Source organism: Larimichthys crocea, chromosome IX (genome assembly GCF_000972845.2).
Source record: "Larimichthys crocea isolate SSNF chromosome IX, L_crocea_2.0, whole genome shotgun sequence".
Classification (NCBI taxonomy): Eukaryota; Metazoa; Chordata; class Actinopteri; family Sciaenidae; genus Larimichthys; species Larimichthys crocea.
The window spans coordinates 12,617,207-12,630,009 of NC_040019.1; the positions used below are offsets into that span (position 1 = coordinate 12,617,207).

Below are 12,803 nucleotides of genomic sequence, written 5' to 3' on the forward strand. Positions count from 1 at the left end.
TATCCTAATAAATAAATTAGAACAGATGTTTTTTATTTGGTATATATTATTTTGAGGCATCCTTGGGCTTATTTTGGGAAATATTTACTTTTTTTTGCCAAGAGTTAGATGAGAAGATGGAGCCCACCTTCATATTTTTCTTGTAAAATAAAGCTACAGCTAGCTAGCTTAGCTTAGCTTAGCATCAGGCTAGCCTGGCTGGGCTAGCTGTTTCCCCTGTTTCCAGTCTTATGCTAAGCTACGCTAATAACCTCCTGACTGTAGCTTTAAAATAAAAAACGGCAGATTCTTCTCATCTAACTCTCTGTAACGAAATCACAATTAACTTTGTGTTTTCTTTTAAAACTGCCAGAGCTAGGCTAGCTGTTCCCCCTGTATCCAGTCTTTATGCTAAGCTACGCTAATAACCTCCTGACCACAGTTTTAAAATTGAAACAGCAGGTCAAACTCTCACCTAACTCTCGTTAAAGTGTCTCATTAAAAACCCTTACTAACTATTTAAGTTTTGACTTATTGTAGCAGTTTGGTTTAAAATTATGTTTAATTATGGGAACATTTACCAAATATATCCATACAAAAGATTTTCTATTAATGTTAATAAAAAATCATGATAGTACGACGATTCTAGCTCTAAAAGTTTCGAGTCCAGCTCAGTAACTTTGAAATCGGACGTTCTTTTGATTCTGTTTTTAATTTAATGCAAACAGAAAGAAGTCTCCATCAGTGTTAAAACAAAGATCCAGTCCACTGTGTGAAACTTAAAGATTGACACTTCCCCGGCCACCTCCAACAGTAGCATCGTGTTTCAAACCTTAAATCCTTTTCTCATTCCTTCATGTAGATCTAATGCAAAATACTGAGGGGGCAAAACTGACCTGTTGGCCATTTTAGGACTTAATAGATCTTTTGCTGTTGTAGCGTTGAATAAATCTTAATGCTGGGTTAAGGCATCGATGAATAAAGATGTAATATGCAAGTAACACGAGTGGACGCCTCGTTGTTCGTTTTTTTTTTGTGTCTGAACATGATGAACATTCAAAGTTGTTGATATTTCTGGATTGTCTGACCTTCATGTTTTAAAGTAACGATGGACCGTGAATTCATCTCTATCCCTCTGCTCAGGGTGGCCAGCGTGTCATCGAGCCACCCTTTAAGGACCGCCCACAAAAATCCGGATTGAAAACTGATAAAAAAACCTCTAACTCCACATTTCAGTAACATATCGTTCAAAGACATGAGGGAAGAGCACTAACGTTACATTACACGTGAACATATATAACATATAGTACACACACACACACACATACACACACACACATTCACACACACACAATATATATATATATATAATATATATATAATAATATAATATATTAATATAATATATACATATATAATATCACAGTTCAGGATTCCGATTCCAAAATGAGAGCAGAATCGAATCGATTCTTAGAATCGATACCACCCAGCCCTAGTACAACCAGGAGCTTCGTGATTGATCAAACTAAGCAGGGACATAGCATGAGGCAGCGTTGGAATAGAACTTTTGGCCACAAAACAGCAAAGGTAAGACATACTGTACTGTACTATACTTTTTGCTACTCTTTGGGGGCTAGCTCGCCAAGTTTTCATCGCACAGTGATGAGACACATATCTTTGTAAGATACTTTTTATTTTTTCCCCCGCCGCGCCTCCCCTTAAGTCCTCTGGCGCTCCAAGGGAGCGGGCCCAGCTATAGATAATGTACACATTTGTGCGTCATCTGAGAAGACGGCTACAAGGCTTCAGCTTTATCGGAGGCGCAATCTAACTGAGCCTGATGTCGTTGTAAATACCCTGAAAATCAAAACTGACTATCTGTATTTCAAACTCAGTAATTGTTTGAAATGTTTTGAGACAAAACAAGAACAAATACAAAATACACTAAAGGTGTCTCCTGCTCCCTGACACTGCTACACTAAATGATGTTTCCTGCAATGATTTAATACACTAGACTATCGTTTTTTTTTTTTTTTTTCGAGATCTCCAATAATTATCTCGTTATCACGGGCATGATGGACACGTGGAGGTTTAACCGTACATAAAAACAGAAAATGATACCACTTTTCCAAAATGTCGAACTATTCCTTAAAAATTTAATAAAACTTTCCCAGAGAGACATAATTTATGATTATGAATGTTTACAGTGTTGCTGCAAAGGCGGCACTGCAGTTCATATGTATGACACATGAAACCATGTACAAGAGTCCAGAGGTCAAACTTTTGATGACTCATTCAAAACAACCAGAACGTCCCCAAATGAAAGGGCAGCAGTTTGAAGTCTACTGCACACAATAATCACTACTGTGTCTAACCAATTAGCTGGCAGCTGATAATATTTCACATGTTGCCATCGGTGTGAAGATAAACAGGCAGGAAAGACAGACAAAGAGCGCCGATTACACCTGATAGGTGTTAACTTCACCATTCATAGTCAGTCAGAGTGGCTGTCTGTTATATAAATGCAGGTCAGCAGAGAGCAGGAGTGATTGTGTGGACAACACTGCATCATAATATTAATGTCTGGTCTTAATAGTTTTTTTTATCCTCATGAAAACAAACAACAATACAATGCATACAAACCCTGCTGAAAATAGTCCCCAATTAATGCTCCATTTCTTTACATTTGTTTGATTAAAAATTACAGCGAGACACTTAAAAAGGTCTCAAGCTATACACACAAGTACCAAAAACTGCAGTTCCTCTGACGTCCACTTGAGGCTGGCTCCAGAAGTGAGTCAGTCTCCATAAGTCCCCATGTCCAAAGGTCCAACTTCACAGCAGAAATAAACATGTTTACAGCCTGGTACAAAAAACAGTTTTGGTCCCTGTAGCTAATTTCCCCGTTCAGGACAACTGTACTGAGGGTGAGTTTATATACAACTCACCTGTTCACATTATATTAAGGCTTAAAGTTATGCAGGATTAAGAGCGTGGACGCTTTGATTGACAGGTGGGTGTAACCAGGTGTCATTAAGCTCGCCTTAGCTACATGCTCTCCGCAGTTTGTTCCGTCAGGCCATTTACCCGCACAAGTCAATACGCAAGCCCGAGCCCGGCCGGGCCCAAATTAAAATAAAAATTAGGCAAAGATCCCAGCTCATTCAAAACACGTCTTAAGACCCATTTTTTATCCTTGGCTTTTAACCCAGCATGAGACTCTGTTTTTGTTTTTGCTTTATTATTTATTTTAGTTTTATCATATTATTGTTTTTTAATTGTTCTTATATGTCTTATATGTCTTATATGCCATGTTCTGTTTCATGTACAGCACTTTGTGTCACTGCGGCTGTCTTTAAAGGGCTTATAAATAAAGTTGAGTTGAGTTCTTTCTTCCCGGTGTTCCAAAAACGGCACTAACACTCACCCCGCTGCTCAGAGCTCACAGTCCGGCAGCTTGGCTAACAAACTGAGCTAACAGCAGCTACTTGGCAGCAGTTTACTACACGGTCCATCAGGAAACTCAAGTCAATTAAAATCTGTTATTTCTTTGGTTGAAAAATACATAATGTGGCTTTAAATGTGAAGAGTCTAGTTACCAACAGAATGACAAAATGAATTAAAGAGAGGACACGGAAGTCATAACCAATAAAATAAGAAATACATCATAACTTTTTTTTTGTTTTTTTTATTTTTTGTTTGTTTTGTTTTTTTTGTTTTAGTCAAATTAGTAGGTGGGGAAACCAGAGCACCTGGAGGAAACCCACAAGGACATTTACTAATTTATCATCGGTGGAACTGTTTTTTTTGTTTTGTTTTTTTTTTTGTTCGTTCGTTCGTTCGTTTTCTTCCGCTTATCCATGTTCGGGTCGCGGGGGCAGCAGCTTCAGCAGGGAGACCCAGACTTCCCTCTCCCCAGCCACTTCTGCCAATCTCACAGGGGGACCCCAAGGCGTTCCCAGGCCAGCCGAGAGACGTAGTCCCTCCAGCGTGTCCTGGTCTTCCCGGGCCGCCTCCCAGGGACGTGCCCGGAGCATCTCACCAGGGAGACGTCCAGAGGCATCCTCCACAGATGCCGACCACCTCAACTGGTTCCTCTCGATGCGGAGGAGCAGCGGTTCTACTCTGAGCTCCTCGCGGATGGCCGAGCTTCTCACCCTATCTCTAAGGGAGACCCCAGCCACCCTGCGAAGGAAGCTCATTTCGGCCGCTTGTATTCGCGATCTTTCTTTTTCGGTCACTACCCAAAGCTCGTGACCATAGGTGAGGGGAGAACGTAATCGACTGGTAAATCGAGAGCTTCGCCTTTCGGCTCAGCTCCTTCTTCACCACGGACGCGGTGCAGAGTCCGCATCACTGCAGGAGCCGCACCGATCCGCCGGTCGATCTCCCGTTCCATCCTTCCCTCACTCGTGAACAAGACCCACCGAGATACTTGAACTCCTCCACTTGAGGCAGGATCTCATCCCCGACCTGGAGACTGCACTCCACCCTTTTCCGGCTGAGAACCATGGCCTCGGATTGGGAGTCGGATTCTCATCCCAGCCACACACACTCGGCTGCAAACCGCTCCAGAGAGAGCTGAAGGTCACGATCCTATGAAGCCAATAAGACTAGATCGTCCGCAAAAAGCAGCGACCCAATCCTAAGGCCACCGAATCGCAGCCCCTCGACGCCCTGGCTGCGCCTAGAAATCCTGTCCATAAAATTTATGACAGAACCGGTGACAAAGGGCAGCCCTGCGGTCCAACTCCCACGGGAAACAGGTCCGACTTACTGCCGGCAATGCGGACCAAGCTCTGGCACCGAGAGTAAAGGACCGGATAGCCCGTATCATCATGGGTCCGGAACCCCATACTCCGGAGCACCCCCCACAGGACCTCCCGAGGGACACGGTCGAACGCCTTCTCCAGGTCCACAAACACATGTAGGTTGGGCGAACTCCCATGCACCCTCCAGGGCCGCGCTAAGGGTATAAGCTGGTCCACAGTTCCACGGCCAGACGAAAACCACACTGCTCCTCCTGGATCCGAGGTTCGACAATCTTGGGACCTCCTCTCCAGGACCCCCGAAAGACACTTCCCGGGGAGGCTGAGGAGTGTGATCCCCCTATAGTTGGAGCACATCCTCCGTCCCCCTTTTTGAAGAGGGAAACACCACCCCGGTCTGCCAGTCCAGAGGCACTGCCCCCGAGTCCACGCGGTTGCAGAACGTGTCAACCAAGACAGCCCCACAACATCCAGAGCCTTGAGGAACTCCGGCGGACCTCATCCACCCCCGGGGCCTGGCCACCGAGGAGTTTTTTGACTACCTCAGCGACCTCAGCCCCAGAGATGGGCGAGACCACCACGGGTCCCCAGACTCTGCCCTCCTCAACGGAGAGACGTCTGGTGGGATTGAGGAGGTCTTCGAAGTATTCCCTCCACCGACCAAGACGTCCCCAGTCGAGTCAGAGCACACCGCCCACTGAACACAGGGTTGATAGTGCACTGCTTCCCCCCGCTGAGCCCCGATGTGTGGTGCAGAACCTCCCGAAGCCGTTCGAAAGTCGCTCTCCATGGCCTCACCGAACTCCTCCCACGCCGAGTTTTTGCCTCCGCAACGCCGAGGCCGCAATCCGCTGGCATGTCGATACCTCGAGCTGCTTCAGGACTCCCACAGGCCAAAAAGGTTCTGTAGCCTCCTTCTTCAGCTTGACGGCATCCCTCACGCCGGTGTCCACCAGCGGGTTCAGGGGCCCCGCTGCCACGACAGGCACCGACCACCTACGGCCACAGCTCGGTCGGCCGCCTCGACAATGGAGGAACGGAACAAGGTCCACTCGGACTCAATGTCCCCCGCCTCCCCCGGGACATGAGCGAAGCTCTCCCGGAGGTGGATTTGAAACTCTTTCTGACAGGAGATTCAGCCAGACGTTCCCAACAAACCCGCACAGAACGTTGGGCCGCGCACAGGTCTGACTGCCATCCTCCCCCACCATCGGAGCCAACTCACCAACAGGTGGTGATCAGTTGACAGCTCCGCCCCTCTCTTCACCCGAGTGTCCAAAACATGTGGCCGCAAGTCCGACGACACACCACAAAGTCGATCATCGAACTACGCCGAGGGCATCCTGGTGCCAAGTGCACATGTGGACACCCTTATGCCTGAACATGGGTTTCGTTATGGACAATCCAGGACGTGCAGAAGTCCAATAACAGAACACCACTCGGTTTTCAGATCAGGGGGGCCGTTCCTCCCAATCACGCCCCTCCAGGTCTCACTGTCGCCGCCCAGTGAGCATTGAAGAAGGAGGCCTACCAGAACCTTTTTGGCCTGTGGGAGTCCGGAACAGCTGACGGGTACGACATGCCAAGCGGATGTGCGGCCTCGGCAGTTGCGGAGGCAAAACTCGGGCGTGGGAGGAGTTCGGTGAGGCCCTGGGAGAGCGACTTTCGAACGGCTTCGAGGAGTTTTCTGCACCACCATCCGGGGCTCAGGCGGGGGAAGCAGTGCACATCAACACCTGTGTTTCATGGGGACGGTGTGCTGCTGACCGGACCCTGACTGGGGACGTCATTGTGGTCGGTGGGAGGGAAGTACTTTCGAAGACCTCGCTCGCAACAGGTAGAGGATGAAAGCGACAAGAACGACCAGAGAAGCAGTGAAAGGGGGCAAAGGGACAAGAAAAGAAAAGAAAGAAGTGGCGGGTCTGGCAGGGGACCAAAGAGAGACAACAGTCAATGGGGAGTGATTAGCGAGTGGGCAATGAAGTGAGGGTAAGATAGCACAGGAGAGAATTCGGATGTGCGATGTCAAAGAGAACGCAAGGCAAGCAGAGGAGGGAGCGCGCGGAGAAAATAGGGAAAGAGAGATGAAAGTATAGAAGAGAGGAGAAGTAAAGGAGATTAGGAAGGAGTCGAAGGATAGCGGAAAAAAAGGGAGGAGGAGATAACGGTAGAGAAAGCAAGCCGCCTAGGCTAAAGAATGATATCAAAAAAGAACGAAGAAGAACAACTAGATCGTGCATAACAATAAATCTTGAGTGGGTCAGTACTGATACTCGATGAGCAATCAAAAGTAGTGGACATTTCAAAAAAAACGCCCTCGGCAAGAGGCAGGCCCGGATGATGGATGAGGTGCCAGGCCGGAAGTTCCTCAAGTCTCCTGGAAGTTTGTGTGGCTTTGCCTTGGTTGACACGTGACTCGTTACAAAAAGAATCGCAGAGAAGGATGCAATCGAGGGCAGTGCCTCTGGACTGCAGACCGGGGTGGGATGTAAGATAGAGTGGAGCACAGGGAGGCCCCTCAGAGGTCAAAGAGAAAAATTAAAGGGGACCGGAAGAGGAAAATATGGAATGGCTGCGACACTGAATGAGAGAAGGGTATTCGAACACCCTCAACCTCACACTCCCCGGGAAATAGGGAGTCTTTATTTCTGAGGAGTACTGGGAAGAGGAGGAGGAGGGATCCGTCAAAGAGGTTTGTGTCATCCGAGAAACAATCGGATCGCAGGATGAGCAAGGGTGTGGATTTCCTTGGGACACTGAGCCGTAGAGAACTGTGGAACCAAACTTCTATAACCACTTACAGACGCGATCCCTAAAGGGAGAGCGTTTGTACTAATGGTGCAAAGACGAAGTAATCGCCGCCCAAACCAGTCTACATGTTGTTGTGTACTTGATAAAGGCGTTGCGACAACCCTGATCCCTCGGAGGTCCTGTGTGGGGGTGCTACCGGATATGTGTTTCCGGACCCTTGGATAACTGGCTAGATCCGGTCCCCCTTTTACTACTCTCATAGTAGCCCCAGAGCTTTTGTCCGCATTGCCGGCAGTTAAAGTCTGCGAACCGCTGTTTCCCGTGGGAGTGTTGGAACTCCGCCAGGGGCGGCCATTTGTCACCGGTGTTCGGTTCATAAACTTTTAATGGACAGATGTCCTCAGTCAGCAAAGCCAGGGGACGCGATCGCGAGGTGAGCGGCGATTCGGTGGCCTTATAGGATTTGGGTCGCTGCTTTTGTGCGTGACGATCTAGTCGCGTAAATAATAAGGTAAGGACGCTTCATAGACGTGACCTTCAGACGCTCCTCTGGAGCGGTTTGCAGTTCCGAGTGTGTTGATGCTGGGAGGTGGCGCCTGGGCGCGCGGCGGTGGCGCAAAATACCGAGGCCAATGGTTCGCACCGGAAAAGGGTTGAGAGTGCACTGTCTCCAGTCGGAAGGATGAGATCTCTGCCTCAAGATGGAAGGAGTTCAAGTATCTCGGGGTCTCTGTTCACGAGTGTAGGAGAAACGGATAGGACGGGAAAGTACGAAACCGGACGAATCGGTGGCGGCTTCTGCAGGATGCGGACTCGCAACCGTCCGTCGATGGTGAAGAAGAGGCTGACCGAAGCCGAAGCGCTCCGATTTACCATCCGATCTACGTTCCTACCTCACCTATGGTCACGAGCTTTGGTTAGTGACGCGAAAAGATAAGATCGCGAATACAAGGGCGGCCAGAGAATAGCTTTCCTTCGCAGGGTGGCTGGGGTCGCCTTAGAGATAGGGTGATAGCTCGGCCTACCGCGAGGAGCTCAATAGAGAGTAAAACGAGCTGCGCCGCCGCAGATCGGAGAGAACCAGTTGAGGTGGCTCGGTCATCTCGTGATGATGCCTCCTGGACGTCTCCCTGGTGAATGCGCCGGGCACGTCCCTCCGGGAGGCGCACCCGGGGAAGACCCGAGACACGCTGGAGTGGGACGACGTCTCCTCGGCTGGCTGGAACGCCTTGGGGTCCCCGTTGAGAGTTGGCAGAATGGCTGGGGAGAGGGAAGTCGGGTCTCCCTGCTGAAGCTGCTGCCCCGCGCGACCCGAAACATGGGATAAGCGGAAGAAAACAGAACCGAAGGAACGAACAAAAAAAAAACAAACAAAAAGAAACAGTTCCAACGATGATAAATTAGTAAATGTACTTGTTGGTTTGTCCCTCCAGGTCTCTGGTTTCCCCCACATACCAAATTTGACCTAAACAAAAAAAAACAACACAAACAAAAATAAAACAAACAAAAAAAGTTATGCATGTATGTCTTAATCATTGGTTATACTCCGTTCCCTCTTAATTTTATTCATTGTGTCATTCCTGTTGGTAAACTAGACTCGTCACATTTTAAAGCACATTATGTAATTGTGTAACCAAAGAAATAACGGATTTGAATTGACTTGAGTTTCCTGATGGACAGTGTAGTAAACTGGCTGCCAATGTACTGCGTTAGCTTCAGTATTTGTTAGCCAAGCTGCCCGGACTGTGAGCTCTGAGCAGCGGGGTGAGTGTTAGTGCCGTTTTTGGAACACCGGGAAGAAGAACTCAACTCAACTTTATTTATAAAGCCCTTTAAAGACAGCCGCAGCTGACACAAAGTGCTGTACATGAAACAGAACATGACATATAAGACATATAAGACCTATAAGAACAATATAAAAACAATAATAAATGATAAAACATAAAATAAATAATAAAGCAAAAACAAAAACAGAGTCTCATGCTGGGTTAAAAGCCAAGGAATAAAAATGGGTCTTAAGACGTGTTTTGAACTAGAGCTGGGAATCTTTGCATAATTTTTATTTTAATTTGGGCCCGGCCCGGGCTCGGGCTTGCGTATTGACTTGTGCGGTAAATGAGCCTGACGGAACAAACTGACGGAGAGCATGTAGCTAAGGCGAGCTTAATGACACCTGGTTACACCCACCTGTCAATCAAAGCGTCCACGCTCTTAATCCTGCATAACTTTAAGCCTTAATATAATGTGAACAGGTGAGTTGTATATAAACTCACCCTCAGTACAGTTGTCATGAACGGGGAAATTAGCTACAGAGACCAAAACTGTTTTTTGTACCAGGCTGTAAACATGTTTATTTCTGCTGTGAAGTTGGACATTTGGACATGGGGACTTATGGAGACTGACTCACTTCTGGAGCCAGCCTCAAGTGGACGTCAGAGGAACTGCAGTTTTTGGTACTTGTGTGTATAGCTTGAGGCACCTTTTTAAGTGTCTCGCTGTAATTTTTAATCAAACAAATGTAAAGAAATGGAGCATTAATTGGGGACTATTTTCAGCAGTGGATTTGTATGCATTGTATTGTTGTTTGTCTTTTCATGAGGATAAAAAAAAACTATATTAAGACCAGACATTAATATTTATGATGCAGTGATGTCCACACAATCACTCCTGCTCCTCTGCTGACCTGCATTTATATAACAGACAGCCACCTCTGACTGACTATGAATGGTGAAGTTAACACCTATCAGGTGTAATCGGCGCTCTTTGTCTGTCTTTCCTGCCTGTTTATCTTCACACCGATGGCAACATGTGAAATATTATCAGCTGCAGCATAATTGGTTACGACACAGTAGTGATTATTGTGTGCAGTAGACTTCAAACTGCTGCCCTTTCATTTGGGGACGTTCTGGTTGTTTTGAATGAGTCATCAAAAGTTTGACCTCTGGACTCTTGTACATAGGTTTCATGTGTCATACATATGAACTGGCAGTGCCGCCGTTTTGCAGCAACACTGTAAACATTCATAATCATAAAATTATGTCTCTCTGGGAAAGTTTTATTAAAATATTTTAAAGGAATAGTTCGACATTTTGGAAAAGTGGTATCAATTTTCTGTTTTTATGTACGGTTAAACCTCCACGATGTCCATCATGCCCGTGATAACGAGATAATTAATTGGAGATCTCGAAAAAAAAAAAAAAAAACGATAGTCTAGTGTATTAAATCATTGCAGGAAACATCATTTAGTGTAGCAGTGTCAGAGGAGCAGGAGACACCTTTAGTGTATTTTGTATTTGTTCTTGTTTTGTCTCAAAACATTTCAAACAATTACTGAGTTTGAAATACAGACAGTCAGTTTTGATTTTCAGGGTATTTACAACGACATCAGGCTCAGTTAGATTGCGCCTCCGATAAAGCTGAAGCCTTGCTAGCCGTCTTCTCAGATGACGCACACTAATGTGTACATTATCTATAGCTGGGCCCTGCTCCCTTGGAGGCGCCAGAGGACTTAAGGGGAGGCGCGGCGGGGGAAAAAATAAAAGTATATCTTACAAAGATATGTGTCTCATCACTGTGCGATGAAAACTTGGCAAGCTAGCCCCCAAAGAGTAGCAAAAAGTATAGTACAGTACAGTATGTCTTACCTTTGCTGTTTTGTGGCCAAAAGTTCTATTCCAACGCTGCCTCATGCTATGTCCCTGCTTTAGTTTGAATCAATCACGAAGCTCCTGGTTGTTACTAGGGCTGGGTATCGATTCTAAGAATCGATTCGATTCTGATTCTCATTCTTGAGAATCGGAATCCTGAACTGTGTGTATATATATTATATATCTATGTGTGTGTATGTGTGTGTGTGTGTACTATATGTATGTATATATGTTCACGTGTAATGTAAACGTTAGTGCTCTTCCCTCATGTCTTTGAACGATATGTTACTGAAATGTGGAGTTAGAGGTTTTTCATCAGTTTTCAATCCAGGATTTTTGTGGGCGGTCCTTAAAGGGTGGCTCGATGACACGCTGAGGCCACCCTGAGCAGAGGGATAGAGATGAATTCACGGTCCATCGTTACTTTAAAACATGAAGGTCAGACAATCCAGAAAATATCAACAACTTTGAATGTATCATCATGTTCAGACACAAAAAAACGAACAAACGAGGCGTCCACTCGTGTTACTTGCATATTACATCTTTATTCATCGATGCCTAAACCCCAGCATTAAGATTTATTCAACGCTACAACAGCAAAAGATCTATTAAGTCCTAAAATGGCCAACAGGTCAGTTTTGCCCCCTCAGGTATTATTGCATTAGATCTACATGAAGAATGAGAAAAGAGATTTAAGGTTTGAAACACGATGCTACTGTTGGAGGTGGCAGGGGAAGTGTCAGATCTTTAAGTTTCACACAGTGGACTGGACTCTTTGTTTTAACACTGATGAGACTTCTTTCTGTTTGCATTAAATTAAAAACAGAATCAAAAGAAGCTCCGATTTCAAAGATATACTGAGCTGGACTCGAAACTTTTAGAGCTAGACTCGTCGTACTATCATGATTTTTATTAACACTTAAATAGAAAATCTTTTGTATGGATAATATTTGGTAAATGTTCCCATAATTAAACATAATTTTAAACCAAACCTGCTACAAATAAGTCAAAACTTAAATAGTTAGTAAAAGGCGTTTTTAATGAGACACTTTAACGAGAGTTAGGTGAGAAGTTTGACCTGCTGTTTCAATTTTAAAACTGTGGTCAGGAGGTTATTAGCGTAGCTTAGCATAAAGACTGGATACAGGGGGAAACAGCTAGCCTAGCTCTGGCAGTTTTAAAAGAAAACACAAAGTTAATTGTGATTTCGTTACAGAGAGTTAGATGAGAAGAAGATCTGCCGTTTTTATTTTTAAAGCTACAGTCAGGAGGTTATTAGCGTAGCTTAGCATAAAGACTGGAAACAAGGGGAAACAGCTAGCCCAGCCAGGCTAGCCTGATGCTAAGCTAAGCTAAGCTAAGCTAGCTGTAGCTTTATATTTACAAGAAAAATATGAAGGTGGGCTCCATCTTCTCATCTAACTCTTGGCAAAAAAAAGTAAATATTTCCCAAAATAAGCCCAAGGATGCCTCAAAATAATATATACCAAACTAATAAAAATCTGTTCTAAGATTATTATTATGATAATTAGCAATAATACAAACAGCAATAATAAAAAGAGGAAGTGGAAAAGGGTTTGTTTTTTTGTTGTCGTCATTTTGAGCATGAACGCTGAGTGCCATCGCAAACACATTTGAATTCGTGTAAGTACATTTA

The 12,803-nt window shown here is 45.4% G+C and overlaps 1 protein-coding gene across 1 annotated transcript in view; it reads left to right on the forward strand.

Annotated features, from left to right (window-relative positions):
- The window catches only part of mphosph9 (M-phase phosphoprotein 9), a 38,989-nt gene that overhangs the window by 1,659 nt on the left and 24,527 nt on the right, over positions 1-12,803 (forward strand). The window lies entirely within an intron of this gene.